General features: G+C 41.0%; 2 pseudogenes; both read right to left on the bottom strand.

Moving 5' to 3' along the window:
- Nucleotides 1-834: 834 nt before the first annotated feature.
- On the bottom strand, nt 835-952 carry LOC143438667 (small nucleolar RNA SNORA40; annotated as a pseudogene).
- Nucleotides 953-4,695: 3,743 nt separating this feature from the next.
- LOC143438623 (high mobility group protein B2 pseudogene) lies at nt 4,696-5,396 on the bottom strand (annotated as a pseudogene).
- Between the last annotated feature and the right edge of the window lie 11,720 nt (nt 5,397-17,116).

Here is a 17,116-nt window from a genome sequence, read left to right as displayed (position 1 = left end):
TCTAATTTACTATGACAACGAACAAGAAGACTATAAGCCTGCCTAGCTATAGCTAGAAAATATTTGGAAAGCTGTAACAAATGTTAGCCTTGGGGAGTGGAATCCGGAGGTCTGCAGAGGGTATGGTACTTCACATTTTATTTCAGGGATGTGTCTGGTGTTTGGAATGACTAGTTTTGACCACGTGTTAGCAGTAAATTTTAAGGATTTTTTTTTAATTAGCTAGAATAACTAAATTATGTTCCCCGAAGACTCAAAAGCCTTCACCAACTTAGGGACAGAACCAGGAAATGCAGAGTGTTCCTGTGATCTGTCCTCCTCCACTCTTAACTCATAATATTTCTGCAGGGAGGTTGGGTTCCTCCCAGGAATGTCCCCATTGCCAGACTTAGATTTCTTCTACTGTCCTGAATTCTTAAGAGTTAAGAAAAAGACTCTTCTTGCTTCCTATTCCTCCTTTTTCGGGGAGGGTAGATACCCAGAGTCCATCAGTGCTCAGTAGCAACAGAATTAACATAAAAAAACTACCTGTGGTGTTGGATGCAAACAACCAAATCCGTGCTTTGATGCTGTAACACCTTCTTACTGAATGCTCAAGACACATAAAAAAATAAACCAAACCAAACAGCTCTTGGTAGCACAGTGAGCCCCGTGTCCAGCTGCTGCCACCTTACTCCAGTGGAACCTGGAGGAATCATGGGACCTTTGAGTTCTGAAACAGTGTCAAGGCTTCACACCCATCTTATAACTGTGGTGTTTATTTTGCTTATGTATGTTTAACTTTGTATTCTTAGAACCAGCCTTAGTATTGTACATCTTTGAGCTGCCTTGAGTAACAATCTCTCCTGTGTGTATCAGTACTCATACCCAACAATGATTCCTGGGTTGTAGAAGACTATTTACTTTTGTGCTTGTCTATTAAGTGCTTGTGCCAGTTCAACAAGCACATATGGATTACTATGTTCTGTTTGTACAGAGCATGTGGCCTGTTTGTGCTTTTGCCCTTCTCATTCTCCAGACTGTAAGAGCTCCTAGGGCCCAAAATCCCCACCCTCGGCCCATGTAATACCCTCTAGTGACTCTTGAAATCACGTAGAGTACCAAGTTCCTTACATGGTTTTTTTTCTTTACCTGGGTACCTATGATAAAGTTTATATATTAGGCAGAGTGAGGGGTTGTAACTAATACAATGAAACAATGGTAGATAGCTATATACTATAATCAATGTTACACACACACACACACACACATCTCTCCTTTTGCTTGAAGGGAACACTTTATAGATTTTCTTGGTAGCCAAAAAGCATATATAGTATGGAGAGGCTACACCAAGGAATGGATTTGGTACAAAGTTGGACAGAAGAAGACATTGTGAAATTTCATCTTGACAGAGTAGCAAACTGTGAAAGTTGTGAGTTTTGTTTTGTTTTGTTTTGTTTTTCAAGACAGGGTTTCTCTGTGTAGCCCTGGCTGTCCTGGAACTCACGCTGTAGACCAGGCTGGCCTCGAACTCAGAAATCTGCCTGCCTCTGCTTCCCGAGTGCTGGGATTAAAGGTGTCCCCCACCACTGCCCAGCAAGTTGTGAGTTATTTATGAAAATTGTCACTTACTGTTCTCAGATTGTAGTTGACCGTGGATCAGTGAAGTGACAGAAAGAAAGCAAAGGAACAACTGTATCTGCCTGAGTCTTATGTCCTTTCATACCTCATTTGCCAGGGTCTGAATCATAAAACATTCTTACAAAAAAGGTGTTCCATGTTTTGAAGTATCAATTGCTGAGACCTCAGAATCAGCTAGACATGATGGCCCACGTTTCTAATTGCAGCACTGGGGAGGTAGAGACACAGGATGAGTTCAAGGCCATCCTTGGCCACATAGCAAGTTTGAGGCCAACTTGGACTATACACAAGGCCCTTTAACATAAGTTTTTAAAAGCTAGTTATAATTATTAGTGATGTAGGTATGTGATGAATCTATGTAAAATGAAAAGGTCAAAAAGGCAGTAAATAGTATGACTTTAGTGATAGGAAGGAAGAGGGAAGCAGAGATACAGGAAGTATGCATATTACTAAAAGGATAACCCAATAAGAAAAAAAGGTTAGTATGCACCCATAAAGGGAAAAAGTTGAAATTTAGTAGAAACAGAAAGTTGATAAGCCATGGATGGATGAATCAAGAAAAGACTCCCCCATACACACTTCCCCCAAATAGCAGAATCATAAATGAAACATAAACCACCCAAGGAAAGAATATGCTAAAATATCCATTCAACACTTCACTAAGAAAATCAATAGTGGGCTGGAGAGATGGCTCAGAAGTTGAGAGTACTGGCTGTTCTTCCAGAGGACCTGTGTTCACCACCCAGCACCCATATGGCAGCTCATAACTGCCTGTAACTCCAATTCCAGGGATTCTGACATGCTTACACAGATATACATGCAGGCAAAACACCAATGCAGGTAAAATGAAGTATTTTTTTTTTAAAAATCAGATGTAACTTAAGACAAATACTTCCATTTTTTTTAAAGTTCGTGTATACATATATATTGTGAATTGTTGGGAACGGGACATGTGTATGCTACAACACCTGTGGAAGTCTATGACAACTTACTTTAGAAAGTGGGTTCTCTCCTTATACCATGTGATCCCAGGGATTGAATTCAGATCAGCAGACTTGATAATAGCAAGGCCCTTTACCAACAGAGATATGTTGCTGGTCTTTAACTTTAGGTTTTTTTTTTTTTTTCTTTTTTTTTCTGTGTGTATATGCTCACATGGGTGAGGGCAAACACATTCATGAAAGCCCAAGGTTGACACCAGGGTTTTTTGCTAAACGTGCTCAATCACACTCAACATTATTCATGGAGGTGGGGATGCTCCCTTGAACCCAGAATGCACACATAATGTCTTGTCTAGCTAGGCAGTTTGCTCCAGGGAAATACCTGTCTCTGCCTTCCAAGAGCTGGGATTACAGGTGGGCCGGCACATTCACCTAATATTCCCACCAGTACTGGGGATCCACGTTCCAGTCCTACACTTTAAAATGGCACTTTAACCTCTGATCCATCTCCCTAGCACTGGTATTTAGACTTAAAAAAAAAAAAAAATCTCATGTAGCCAGGCTGGTCTTGAACTAGCTTGGCCTCCCAAAATCTGGGATTATAAGCATACAGCACCATTCCAAAGCAAGCAAACATCTCTATTTTTGTCTGCCTTCACTTCCATGGTGAACTTTCAAGGTACTCAACATTTCCAACGTAAAAATGAGAAATTCTTTATTGTATTGTGTTAGTTTCTTAGCATACATCATGTTGTAATGATAAGAAAATAGAATTGCAAAAGGCAAAATAAGGTAGGTGAATAAATATGAAATAGACTATTACATTAAAAAACAAAACCAAAGTAGACTACTTATTATGTGACCATAAAGCCATCACCAAACACAATTTTTTTATAGGTACAATTGGCAATGACTCAAACACAGGAGTATAAATGGTGTTTTGTCATATTTTTTATGCAGACATTAAAAAAAAATGTAAGGCTGGGCATGGTATGGCACACACCTTTAATTCCAGCACTCAGGAGGCAGAGGCAGGCAGATCTCTTGAGTTCAAGGCACACTCAGGGATTCACTGAGAAACTCTCAAAAAACCAAACCAAGAACAAAAAGTAAACTGTAAACAAGCTGGAAGTGGAGGGGGGGTTGCAACTGTAATCCAGCCAGCACTGGAGAGCTAGAGGCAGCAAACCCAGAAGCTCAAGGGCATCCTCAATTTGAGGCATCTTGGACTACGTGAATTCTTGTTTCAAAAAAATCAAAACTACAGTCATCACAGAAATACACAGTAAAAAATGGACAAAGTTAGATTTCAATTTGATTATTGCATAAAACATTAACCAAATAGTTGATATCTCTTCAAAACCCACCATAAATAAGTGTTTAATATGAGCAAAGCATATTCCATACATTCTTATCTCTAACAGAAGTTGCCGCTATATGTATTATTCCCATTTTATAGATCAGGAAGCGATGGTCCAGAGTTATTCAATAATGTATGCAAGGTCATAAAGCTGCCTTAGCACATGGCTGACAGAGTGTGCTAAGACCCTGTTCTCTGTATCTTAATGTCTCCACTAGCAAGCAACAAGGTCTCCTCACCTTTCCTTCTTATAACAATTCCTACAACCTAATACATGCTTAAGAAATGCTCATGACGTGAATAAATGAACTGGCTCCTATCTTACCACACTTATTGTTACTTTCCCACTTAAAAGCATTTAACGATCCTTTAGATCCTTTATTATACACAGAATACAATTCAAACTCTTAAACTTACATTAAGATCTTTCTCCACGTGACCCTAGTTTTTTTTTATATACATTATTTTATTACAAATTTAAAAAAACAAAAAACAAAAAAATGCAACATCCTAAAAAAATTTTTTTTACTGGTAATACAAATTCCTATGAAGTTTTTTTTTTTTTTTGCTACCATAAGAAATTAAAGAAACCATTAAATATTTAGAAACATTCAACATCAAAAGCTTTAAATCTAACTGTACGTTGTAGCCCTTGAAAAAGCCACAAACTTTTAAAAAAAAAAGTATTTTCTCTACAAAGAATCTCATCAGCTATACAAAAATCTGTACAGTTTTTATACTGAAGCTAATGTTGAGTGCACTTGAATTTCACATTCTTAGCAAAATAATTGCCTGAGCACATATACTCCACTTTAGGGTAGCCACTTATTCTTCATCCTCATCTTCCTCCTCTTCATCTTCCTCCTCTTCTTCTTCCTCTTCTTCCTCATCTTCTGGTTCGTTCTTCTTCTTTGAGCCTGTTGGCCTACCAGGACCCTTCTTTCCCACTTCACTTTTGCCCTTGGCACGGTATGCAGCAATATCCTTTTCATACTTCTCCTTTAGTTTAGCTGCTTTCTGCTCATACGGTTGTTTATCTTTGGCAGATTGCTCAGACCACATCTCACCCAATTTCTTTGCAGTATCTCCAATAGACAGGCCAGGGTGTTCACTTTTGATCTTTGGGCGATGTTCAGAGCAAAACAGGAAGAAGGCAGACGGTGGTCTCTTCGAAGCATTTGGGTCTTTTTTCTTTCCTTTCTTATCACCTTTGGGAGGGACATAGTTCTTCATCTCCCTATCATAACGAGCTTTGTCGCTCTTGGCCAAATCCTCAAACTTCGACTTTTCCTTTGCAGACATGGTCTTCCATCTCTCGGAGCATTTCTTCGAGAACTCGGCGAAGTTGACCGACGAGTCGGGATGCTTCTTCTTGTGCTCCTCCCGGCAGGTCTGCACGAAGAAGGCTTACAAGGACATTTTGCTACCCGGCTTGTTGGGGTCACCCTTACCCATGATGACGGCGTCTACCTGGCGCGAGCGCTTCCCTCAGACCTCCACAGAGAGAGAGACTTCCTTCCCCAAGCTCCGGCGAGAACTCGACCCTAGTTTTCTAGCTGTATCTTTCTTGCTGCACCAACAACAAATACCTAATGCCCCAACAGTCATTTTAAGATTCTGGAATCAGGTCGTGGTGTGTGTCAACGCTCATACTGCTTGTGTAGACACAGGCAAGTTATTCCAGATCTTTGAAAATCCAGTCCAGTGAGTTGGGGAAGCAGAAGGAAACAGAACCCTCTACTCACTGATGGGATTGATGGCATGTATGTACACCATACATACAAACTCACAAGAACCCACGAACCACTATGGTGATGTGAAAGTTGCTGGGCATAAGATCAAACACAGAAGTCAGTTGAATTTCTTTGCATGAAGAAGAAACAATTATAAAACACTTAAGAATAAATTTACTGGAAAAATGTACAAAGCCCTTTATGTTAAAACACACGAATACACACAAAACCTCTCAGGTGTGATGGCACATGACTTTAAGTCAAGAGGCAGAGGCAGGAGGATCTCTGTGAGTTCGAAGCCAGCCAGGCCTACAGAGTTCCAGGACAACACAGAAACCCTGTCTCAAAAAAAAAAAAAAAAAAAAAAAAAAAAAAAAAAAAAAAAAAAAAAACCCACAAAAACAAACAAACAAAACAAAGCAAAAAAGAAGAGAGAGGAAAGGAAAGGGAAAACATGCTAATAGAAATCCACACGGTTTCATTTAAAGACAAGATGGCTGTCTAAATGTGACAGTGTCGAGCTTTCCCCTAATTACTCTCTACACAGTCCGTCCTGGAACTGTTTGGTTAGGGAATATCTCCCAGAAGGAACATGTGCTAACATCTTGGGCTCCAGCGGGCAGATTCAATACTAAAGAGACCACCAGATCATGGGATTGGTGTCATATTTTGATGGTAGTTTTAAGAGGGAGAGAGATAAGGCATGAGGCCTCATGGAAGGAAGTAGGTCACTCCGGAGGGATGCCGGGAAGGGTACCCAGCCCCTAACTCCAGGCGACTGCTTGCTGGCTCCTGAAAAGAGAACAGTACAGCTCTAACATACCCTTCTTCCACATGCTAGGTCTCATCAGGCCCAAAGACAATGGAGCTAGAAGACCAGAGACTGAAACCAGAACCAATACGTAGCTTTCCCTGCTTGAGTTGATATTCACCCAATTCAATCCTAAACAAAATTTCACTTCTTGAGTGAAAATTGATATAATTTGAAAGTGTATATTGGAGCTGGAGAGATGGCTCAATGGTTAAGAGCACTGGCTGCTTTCCCAGAGGTCCTGAGTTCAATTCTCAGCAACCACGTGGTGGCTCACAACCGTCTGTAATGGGATCAATGACCTCTTCTAATGTGTCTGAGGACAGTGACAGTGTACTCACATACATAAAATAAATACAATCTTTAAAAAAAAAAAAACAAAAAAAAAAAAAACAAAACAAAACAAAAAAAAACGTATATTGAAGCATTTGTCCCCTAGAGTAGCCAGGACAGGCATGCAGGAGGACCATTTGAATTACAGAAATTTCAATACTTTCTATAAGCCTACAAAAGCTAAACAGAGTAGTGATCAATACGTAAGAAGACAGGCAAATTAATGTATTAAATACATAGCAAATTTAGAATTGACTAATCTTTTTTTTTTCTTTTTCTTTTTCAAGCAGGGTTTCTCTGCGTAACCCTGGCTGTCCTAGAACTCTGCAGAACAGGCTGGCCTCGAACTCACAGCGATCCTCTTGCTTCTGCCTCCCCAGTGCTGGGATTAAAGGCATGAACCACCCAAACCTGGCTACAGTCAACTAATCTTATCTAACTTGTCAAAGCAGAGAAAGGAAGATGAGTGTAGAGAAAAGACTGACCCACCTCACTCCTGCAGTCGGAATGAATCTGAGACAGAGCTGAACTTCAAAGTTAACATCAAGGCCAGGATGTGGCTCAGCTGTTAAGATCAACTACTGCTCTTCACTCAAGAAGTGAAGTTTTGATTAGGATTGAATTAGGTGAATTGGGTGAGAGCCGAGTGCAGCTCTCAGCACGCACATCGGCAAGCTCATAACCAGCTACAGCTGCAGCTCTGGGAGGACGCTGAGCTTTCTGCTGGTATCCACGTTTGTGTCTTAAAATTCACAAATGTAGCTGGCTGGTGGTGGTTCACACCTTTAATCCCAGCGCTTGGGAGGCAGAGACAGGCAAATCTCTGAGTTTGAAGCCAGCCTGCTCTACAGAGTGAGCTCCAGGTCTGTAGGCCTACAGAGAAACCCTATCTTGAAAAACCTAAACAAGCCAACAAAACACAAAAATAAAAATGTACTTTTAAGTTAAAGTCAAATCTATAAAGTTCCTAGAAGAAAATATTGGATAATGTCACCACAGCACTGGGGTAAGGGAAAAAAATACCAGATGTAGCATGTGCCTTTTATCCTAGCACTTTGAGAAACAGAGGCAGGCAAGCAGGCAAATTTCTACAAATATGGGGCCAGCCTGATCTATACGGTGAGTTCCAAGACAGCCAGGAATCCTTAGTAAAAACCCTGTCTCAAAACAACAACAAAATCTAGTTTTCCGATCTGTTGCAGAAGCTGGCCCTGACTCAATATGTAGCTCAAGCTGGTCTGAAGCTCATGGTGACAATCCTGTCCCAGCTTCCTGATTTATATGACTCTGCATATGTGTGTGTTATTCACGCATGAATTTGAGTGTGAAAGCATGTTTGTATGGAGGTCAGAAGGCAACATCAGGAACCTTCCTTTACCATCTCTGCCTTTATTTGTTTTTCAAGACAGAATCTCACTATAGAGTCCTGGCCTCGAACTCAAAGAAATCTGCTTGCCTCTGCTTTCCCAGTACTGGGATTAGATCTGTGTGTCGTTATGGCCAGCTACCATCTTATGTTTTGAAACAGGGCCTCTCAATGAACCTAGAACTCCTCAATTTGGCTAGACAAGTCAAGATATGGCTCCACGTATCTCTAGCTCTGCTCCAGTGGCCACACCAGCCCTGAGGTACAGCAGCAGGCATATACAATCAGCTCTTGCCTGGGATCTGAACTCAAGTCTTCATGCTTGCAAGGCAGGGACTTCACTGACCAAGTCCAGCCCCTCAGGAAAGTTTTTCAATCAAAACATAAAAGATACCATCTACAAAAGAAAAAAAACAAAACAACCCCCAGCATTATATTTATTAAATTTCTTACCAGAAAATAATAAACCTGTTATTTTAAAATGATACTAATAGTGAGAAAGCAGTCTACACACTGGGAGAACATATTTGTGATTCCCTTACCAAACAAGGTGGCTACATCTAGATTGAGAAACACCTCCAGACTGACCATAAGAAACCAAATGAGCAAACTGTGACAAAATGAGCAAAAACCTCAGTCACTAGTGTGTGGACAGCTAATTAAACACATGAAAAGATCCTTAAAGTAATTAGTCATCAGAAATGATACAAATCAAAGCCGCACTGGCTACCAAACCACACCCACTAGAAATGTTGCTGGTTGACTGGAGGGCAGGGAGCTCAGAGGACAGACAGACAGGACAGATGCCCTGGCAGGATACACTGAAACCACCTTTGAAAACTCAGCAAGTACAGTTCTAATCCATAGTTCTCCTAAGTATTCATCAAAGAGAAGTGGGAACATATGCCCACCAAAGACACATTAGCAAGAACCTTTAATAACACACTTATAGTATTATTTCTTATGGGCTTTGGTATTTTGCCTGCATGCATGTCTGTGTGAAGGTGTCAGATCCACTGAAGGTGGAGTTACAGACAGTTGTGAGCTACCGCATGGGTACTGGGAATTGAATCAGCAGCCAATGCTCTTGCCTGCTGAGCCATCTCTCCAGCCCCAGAAATATTACTTGTAAGAACAGACGAAAGTTAATGGAATCTTACTCGTAACAGAACAAACAAGAGACCTAACTGGAACTAGGAACCATCATTAGAATAAGTAGAGGAACAAAGTATAATACATTACTACAATGGGGGCTGGAGAGGTGGCTTAGTGGTTAAGAGCACTGATTGCTCTTCCAGAGGTCCTGAATTCAATTCCCAGCAACCATCTGTAATGGGATCCGATGCCCTCTTCTGGTGTGTCTGAAGACAGCTACAATGTACTCATATAAAATAAATAAATCTTTAAACATAAATTCCCACAATGGGCTAGTACTCAACCATGAATGTAGTCAGGTGTATGCAGTAGTATGGCTGGCCTCCTATTTATATGCAGCATAGGCATAGGCATAGGCATAGGGAAAATGAATGTACAGCAATGGAAGTTGATGCGACAGTTGCCGGAGAGATTGCCAAATGAACACAGCTGGCAATAATTTCTTGAGTTTTACTGAGTTATAACACAGGGTATGTATATTTTGCTTTGTGTAATTTATATTGAACAAAGGACTATTTGGCATTTGAAAAAAATGAAAGAGTAAGGAGTTCCCCAATATGATGATGTGTGTTTACAAAAAGGCTATAACAGGTGTCAGACCAACAGTGAAACATTTGCAGCATCCTTTTGGAGTTGGGAAAGACAATGAAGAACTCTATGCCTAATGTTACTATTTGAATTCACTACTGTACAACCTGCCCTAGCCAATGCAAAAAAAAAAATGCACATGAATTAGTAATGAGGGGCTGGGGAGGTGACTCAGTAGGTAAAACACTCGTCATGCGAAGGTCACAGCTTAAGTTCACATCTGCAGGATCTGCAGAAAGATGGATGCTATAGCTTGCATCATCTGCGCTAACACCCTTGTGAGGGGATAGGAGAAGAGAAAGGAGAATGTCTGGAGGCCTGCGGGCCATCTAGCCTAGAATATAGAGCATCCAAAAGCAGTAAAGAGACCCTAACTATTTACTGAGAGGCTGTGCTCTGGTCTCCATATGTACTGTGGCATGTGGTCACACTCACATGTGTGGCATGTGGTCACACTCACACGTGAATGATAAGTACTGTGGCATGTGGTCACACTCACACGAGAATGATTAAGGGCATGTGCGCGTGTGTGCACAAATTTTTTAAAATTAATGATGAAAAAGTAAAACCGCCATGTAGATGATATGGATGTTTACATTAAAAAAATCCTAAATAATCTATAAATGACTTAAATTTAACAAGATCTCTGGATTATAGACCAACATTCAAGAAGCCAATTGCATTTCTATATATTAGAAACGATCGCCGGGCAGTGGTGGCGCACGCCTTTAATCCCAGCACTTGAGAAGCAGAGGCAGGCGGATTTCTGAGTTCGAGGCCAGCCTGGTCTACAGCGTGAGTTCCAGGACAGCCAGGGCAATACAGAGAAACCCTGTCTTGAAAAACAAAACAAAACAAAACCAAAAAAGAAAAAGAAAACAATTAAAAAATGAGACCTTTGAAATGTAAAGTGAAAGCTGCCTGTGGCTGTTAGAATACAGTCCAATAACAGAGTCACATGAGCTGATTTCTGAGTGCCTGTGAGAAAGCTCTAAGAACAACACAAGTGACTTCAGTTTCTTCAAAAGCACACAATTGTTTTTGGAATGTACTTCTGTGCCCCTCCCAGGTAGAGCAGATTCAGATGATTCACTACAGCTATTTTTACTTATTTGTATGCCTCTATGGGCAAACATGGGTTTGCCTCACGGGACTTGTCCTTGTGATAGCCACTTAACTTGGGTGACTCCTCTTAACCTTCAGGGTATAAATTGTCTGATGTTCCAAATAAAGTTGGCTATTGCATGAGACTTTAAACTGCCTCATTTTTAAACCCGATCTCCCGGGTTCATACCACCACGTAGAGCAGCAAACACACGTCATTCATTGTAGCAGAGCATGTATGACTGATGACTCCGTAACTCTGTTCCTAAGTATGTAGTGTAGATAGCCATTAACCAGAAGAATTAAACAGTTATAGTCATCTTATCTAACTGAGTACTATACTGTCATAAAAATAAACTGTTTTAACTCCATATAATAATATACATTATACACACACACACACACACACATATAAAAATTATCTTGAATCTGGGAGATGATGGCCTACACCTTTAATCCTAGCACTCAGGAGGCAGAGGCAGGCAGATCTGTGACTAGGTGGCCAGTCTGGTCTACAGAGCAAGTTTCAGGAGAGCTAAAGCCACACACACACACACACACACACACACACACACACCACCACCACCACCACCAACAACAACAACAACAACAACAGCCAACAAAAAACCCTGTCTCCAATTTTTTTTTTTAAATCTTGAATAAAAGAAGCCAGACACACAGGATTTTGCCACATGGTTCATATAAAACAGAAAGACAGATGAAACTAAAAGATGGTGATACCAGGACACTTGTTATTTGGGGGAGGAAACAGGTGGTACCCAGGAGGGCACAGGAGAAAGATCTAAGCAGCTGAGAACCTCTGGAGGGAGGCCTAAAGGGAGTCACATGGTCATGCTTATTTAATGAGCCATTTTGTGTGCGTCCTTGTAAGGGGGTCCATCCAGGACATACAGTTTGCCTATGTATGTTACAGTTGAATTTAAATAATTGTTGTTATTAAGTGCATTTATTGATATTCCCTGACTAAATTGCAGGCTCCTTGAAGAGATGGTGCTTTAGACGAGCCATCAGGTAAGACCAGCAAGTGCTCTTAGCTACTGAGCCATCTCTCCAGTCCCTGGTGGGTCCTCTTGTGGAAAAGATTCTAGGCCAGACTGTGCACCTATAATCTAACATGACTCAGACCTGTTTCATCTGGCTTTTTTTTTTTTCACTTTTAAAATTATGGTAGAACACACATAGAAAAAGTCTGCCATGGTGACCATTGTCAAGTACAGAATTCAGAGACAGTTCAAGCATTTACCTTGCCACACAGGCAACTCCACTATTCACCTCTGGAACTTTGTCATGAAAACATTCTGGACATGTTATTAAATGCACCCAGGACTCAGTTTCCCACCAAAGCCTTACATTTTGTAATTTTAGAACCTTGAAAAGTATCTGCCGGGGGAAGTAAAACATTCTTAGCCCAGGAAGAAACAAAGTTTTCCCTAAAATCTCCTGTTACCGTCTTCCCAGCCCCACACCCCACGCGTCACACAGACAGTTCTTCCTTTTGAGTTTTGTGTACAGTATAATCACGTCTTTCATCACATCTGGATTCTACCATCTCACGGCTTTGTTGGGCCCTTACTCCAAAATCCTTCCTGCCATCTCTTTTTACTACCATTAGTAACTTTTAAAGTTAGCATGATGTCATAGGCTTCATCGTGGCTTTTTCATACATGGCTTTTTCGTACACACCCTCAGAGGTGCTCCTTTGTTTCCAGTCATTCCTCTCCTTCGATGATCTCCCCCCAGCTCCTGATCTCTTGTGGGAAATCTTCCTCCCCCTAAATAGTCTCCCTTCTGCTCTTCTGTCAGGCAAACTCTGTAACCTTTCATACTCCAAGCAGTTGGAAATGAGCTTTTCATCTACAGTGCAGCCATGTGACCTCGGGACTCACAGTTCTCTGCGCTTGACAGAGCCCCTGCCCAAGTGCTCCTGAGTTCTCCTCATCCACAGATGTACTCCCAGGATGCACACCTATAGATCTCTCTCTCCCTCTCCCTTGGTCTCTCGCTCCCTTTCTGCCCCCTCCCCCTCGCTGATTCTCCGTTTCTGTCTCCCTGCCCTCACCCTTTCTTTTCTGGCCCTGGGGATAGAACCCAGCTCCTTGCTCCACTTAGCCCTCAGTTCTTAACACTATTTTTGATGTCACATGTTTTAGATGACAGCTCTATAAGAATTTTGAGTCTCGTACAAAATTTTGTCTCCACACAGAAATAGGATCTAACTCTCCACCAATAGATGCAAAACTAAACTTGCAGAAGTCCAGAAAGTTGTTTGTGTGTTGTACCCTTTACTTCAAAGCTTTTCTAGAAGAAGAAGAAGAGAAGAAGAAGAAGAAGAAGAAGAAGAAGAAGAAGAAGAAGAAGAAGAAGAAGAAGAAGAAGAAGAGGAGGAGGAGGAGGAGGAGGAGGAGGAGGAGGAGGAGGAGGAGGAGGAGGAGGAGGAGGAAAAAAGAAGAAGAAGAAGAAGAAGAAGAAGAAGAAGAAGAAGAAGAAGAAGAAGAAAGAAGAAGAAGAAGAAGAAGAAGAAGAAGAAGAAGAAGAAGAAGAAGAAGAAGAAGAAGAAGTAGTGGAGGAGGAGGAGGAGGAGGAGGAGAAAAGAAGAAAAGAAGAAGAAGAAGAAGAAGAAGAAGAAGAAGAAGAAGAAGAAGAAGAAGAAGAAGAGAAGAAGAAGAGGAGGAGGAGGAGGAGGAGGAGGAGGAGGAGGAGGAGGAGGAGGAGGAGAAAAGAAGAAGAAGAGGAGGAGGAGGAGGAGGAGGAGAAGGAGGAGGAGGAGGAGGAGAAAAGAAGAAGAAGAAGAAGAAGAAGAAGAAGAAGAAGAAGAAGAAGAAGAAGAAGAAGAGGAGGAGGAGGAGGAGGAGGAGGAGGAGGAGGAGGAGGAGAAAAGAAGAGGAGGAGGAGGAGGAGGAGGAGGAGGAGGAGAAGAAAAGAAGAAGAAGAAGAGGAGGAGGAGGAGGAGGAGGAGGAGAAAAGAAGAAGAAAAGAAGAAGAAGAAGAAGAAGAAGAAGAAGAAGAAGAAGAAGAAGAAGAAGAAGAAGAAGAAGAAGAAGAAAAGAAGGAGGAGGAGGAAGAGGAGGAGGAGGAGGAGGAGGAGGAGGAGGAGGAGGAAACCTCTGCCATAGTTACTAATGGACTTGTCATGTATTAACCACCCTTAAACATAGGAGATAAGGCACAAAACTACCACAGATGGCCTGGAACAGATTTATTTCCATTTATTAATCCAAACAAAACTCCTGTCTTTTAATGACACATGCTAGGCACACAATAAGTATTTATCGACCAAATGATTGTGGCTAATGAAACCAAGACATCATGATACATGTGTTTTATAATTCGATGTAATTAACAAAGGGAATGCAGTGTGTAAAGCTGGCTGGGCTATCAAGGTAAAATATTTCCCTATTCATTATGAAGTAATTCTGGGTGGGGATATTGGATGGTCATGGCCAAAAATCACAACGCGTCTGCAACCCAGGTGGCACACTTTGCTGAGCACACTGGTCAGGAGATGAGTGCTGTCACCCCATGTTCTAAACAACTGTCTACAACTGGCAATTTGAATAAGAAATGTTCCCTCATATTTTGGGGCATTTAAATACTTGGTCCCAATTGATGGTGCTGTCTGGGAGATTTAGAAGGAAGTACATCACAGGAGGCAAGATTTGAAGTTCAGTATGCGAGCCCCTGTTTCCTGCTCTGGCCAGCTTGCTGCTGCTTGGTGTCATGTCTCCATCCTGTGTTTTCCTTCGGGAAACATAAGCCCCCCTATCCCCCCCAAACTACTTCCTTCTATAACTTACCTTGGCTATGGTGTTTTTTTTATCACAACAACAGAAATGTAGCTAATATATTGGGTTTCTTCATCTCAACTTCAAGACATGTTTCAGTTTCATGGAACATTGTATTAAAAAGACACAGTCATATTCCATGTAACAGAAACATTAGTCTGTAAAAACTAGAGTATGTTTTGTTTTACTTTATTCTGTTTTATTCGGGTCAGCTCTTGCATTGCTAAACGCATATCCCACAGCTGAGCTGTATGTATCTGGGTAGCATTTTAAATCCCACCCTTATAAGTACTTTAAGTGCATTTATTCTTTTAAAAATATTTTTATTTAGATTTGAGAGGATGATTTTCAGCTGACATTCATTCTAAAGCCAAGAAAAACAAGCCAGGTTCAGAACTAAGTCTTTTTATTTAGGAGAGATGACAGAGGTTCTGGTTAGTCGGCAAAATGATGGACTGGGTATTAGGTCTATCTTGTATCTTACTGACACAAATTGGTATGGTTATGCTCTAATTGTATTTTGAGAGAAAAGTTTTATTTTAACAGGAAGGGTGATATGTAGGAGGAGCTAAGGTGGGAGGAGTATGAAGAGGAAGAAGAGGAGTAAGGAGAGGAGGAGAGGAGAAGCTAGGTGATGAGAGAGAGAAGTGGGGGGGGGGACCATGGAGGTAGACATTTGCGTGTCTCCGCCAGTCAAAGATAGTTGATCTAGGTTGGGTATTGGGTTATACTTCTGATTGATATTGAGCATTACCAAACTTATAAAGCCTTTGGTTAACATTTAAAAAAATTGTATAAAAGCAAAAAGGAGAAGGGGGCATGGGAAAAGGGTTTTCTAGGAAGGGGAAATGGGGAAAGGGGATGGCATCTGAAATGTAAATAAAATATCCAATAAAAATAAAATTAAATTAAATTAAAATATTTTTATTTTCTGTGTATCTGTTTTTCTTATATTTATGTGTATGTACCATGTGTGTGCCTGGTTCCCAGAGTCCAAAAGATGGTGTTAGCTCTCGTGGAAACCCATGTGGATACTGGGACCAAACCCTGGTCCTCTGCAAGAGCAGCAACTATGGGTAACTGCTGAGCCATATTCTTCATAGTACCTGTGACTACAATTATCCCTAGTATGATTTGGATGTGTTCCCCAGAATTCATATGTTGACATCTTAATCTCTAAAGTCCTATGTGTTTGTTGCTGAGGCCTTTGAGATTAAGCATTACGGATACGACAAGGCATGGGTGAAATCCCTGTGTTCAAATGAGTGTGGGGACTGAAGACTAGAGCCAGCAGGCTTGCTGTACCTCACCAAGTGATACCCTAAGTCCCCCTCAGACGGTTCAGCATCTCCATCTGAAAGGATGCACCATAGAAGGCTATTTAATTTTAACTTCCCAGCCTTCAAAATGTGAGTGAAATGAAAACTTATCCTGTATAAATTACTCAGCCTGTAGTATTATAATAACAAGAAAGAAAAAACAAAGCATAAAAACAGTTGAGACACACCAAAATGTGTGTTTATCAGAGTCCTTCAGAGAAATGGAAATAGATGCGCACACATTTTACACATAATACATGTATATGTGTGGAGAATGAGCAACACACTTTATATATAACATGTATGTATGTGTGGGGAGAATGAACGAGCCACCAAGCCAAAGATTTGCATATCAAGTCATTCAGAGATGAGTCAATAGTTGAGGAACGCCCTCAGCATGAAGAGTAATCTACTTCCCCCAAAGTCTACTGATCTGAATGTTAACCACATCTGAACATCTTCCATGTTTTGGAAACATCTAGAAAATTATATAACTCAATGGAGTGCAAGTTGGTGCATGCACCAAAGCAGTCCACGCCTTCTCAACTTACTTAGCCCTCACACTCAATGCTTTGAATCATACGTATTCTCCAGACAAAAACAGCAGCAAGGTCACACTTCTACTTAAGACAGCTATTCTCTGTGCAACCTCGCATACACACACACATACGCATACGCATACGCATACGCATACACACTAATGTAGAAACATTGGTGTGGTTCATACTTTTTCATGGCCTGTGACTTGAGTCTTGAATACTGTAATACAGGTCAGTAACTCTTAAACAGTGCAACGAAAAACTAACACATCTTATTTTAGATGATAAGGGGATATAGGAAAGAAACCACAAAACTATTCCTTATGTACACGTTCATAATAAAACAAATACCTATAACATTTGTGGTCCTAATTCTGACATTCATTGGGTAATAGAAGTTAGGTTCCCCTCCCCCTTTAAAAAGATTTCTTGGTGTGCTGGTGT

This window comes from Arvicanthis niloticus, chromosome 25, assembly GCF_011762505.2.
Source record: "Arvicanthis niloticus isolate mArvNil1 chromosome 25, mArvNil1.pat.X, whole genome shotgun sequence".
NCBI lineage: Eukaryota > Metazoa > Chordata > Mammalia > Rodentia > Muridae > Arvicanthis > Arvicanthis niloticus.
Note: the sequence above shows the minus strand (reverse complement) of the source record. Positions and strands in the feature narration are given on the sequence as shown.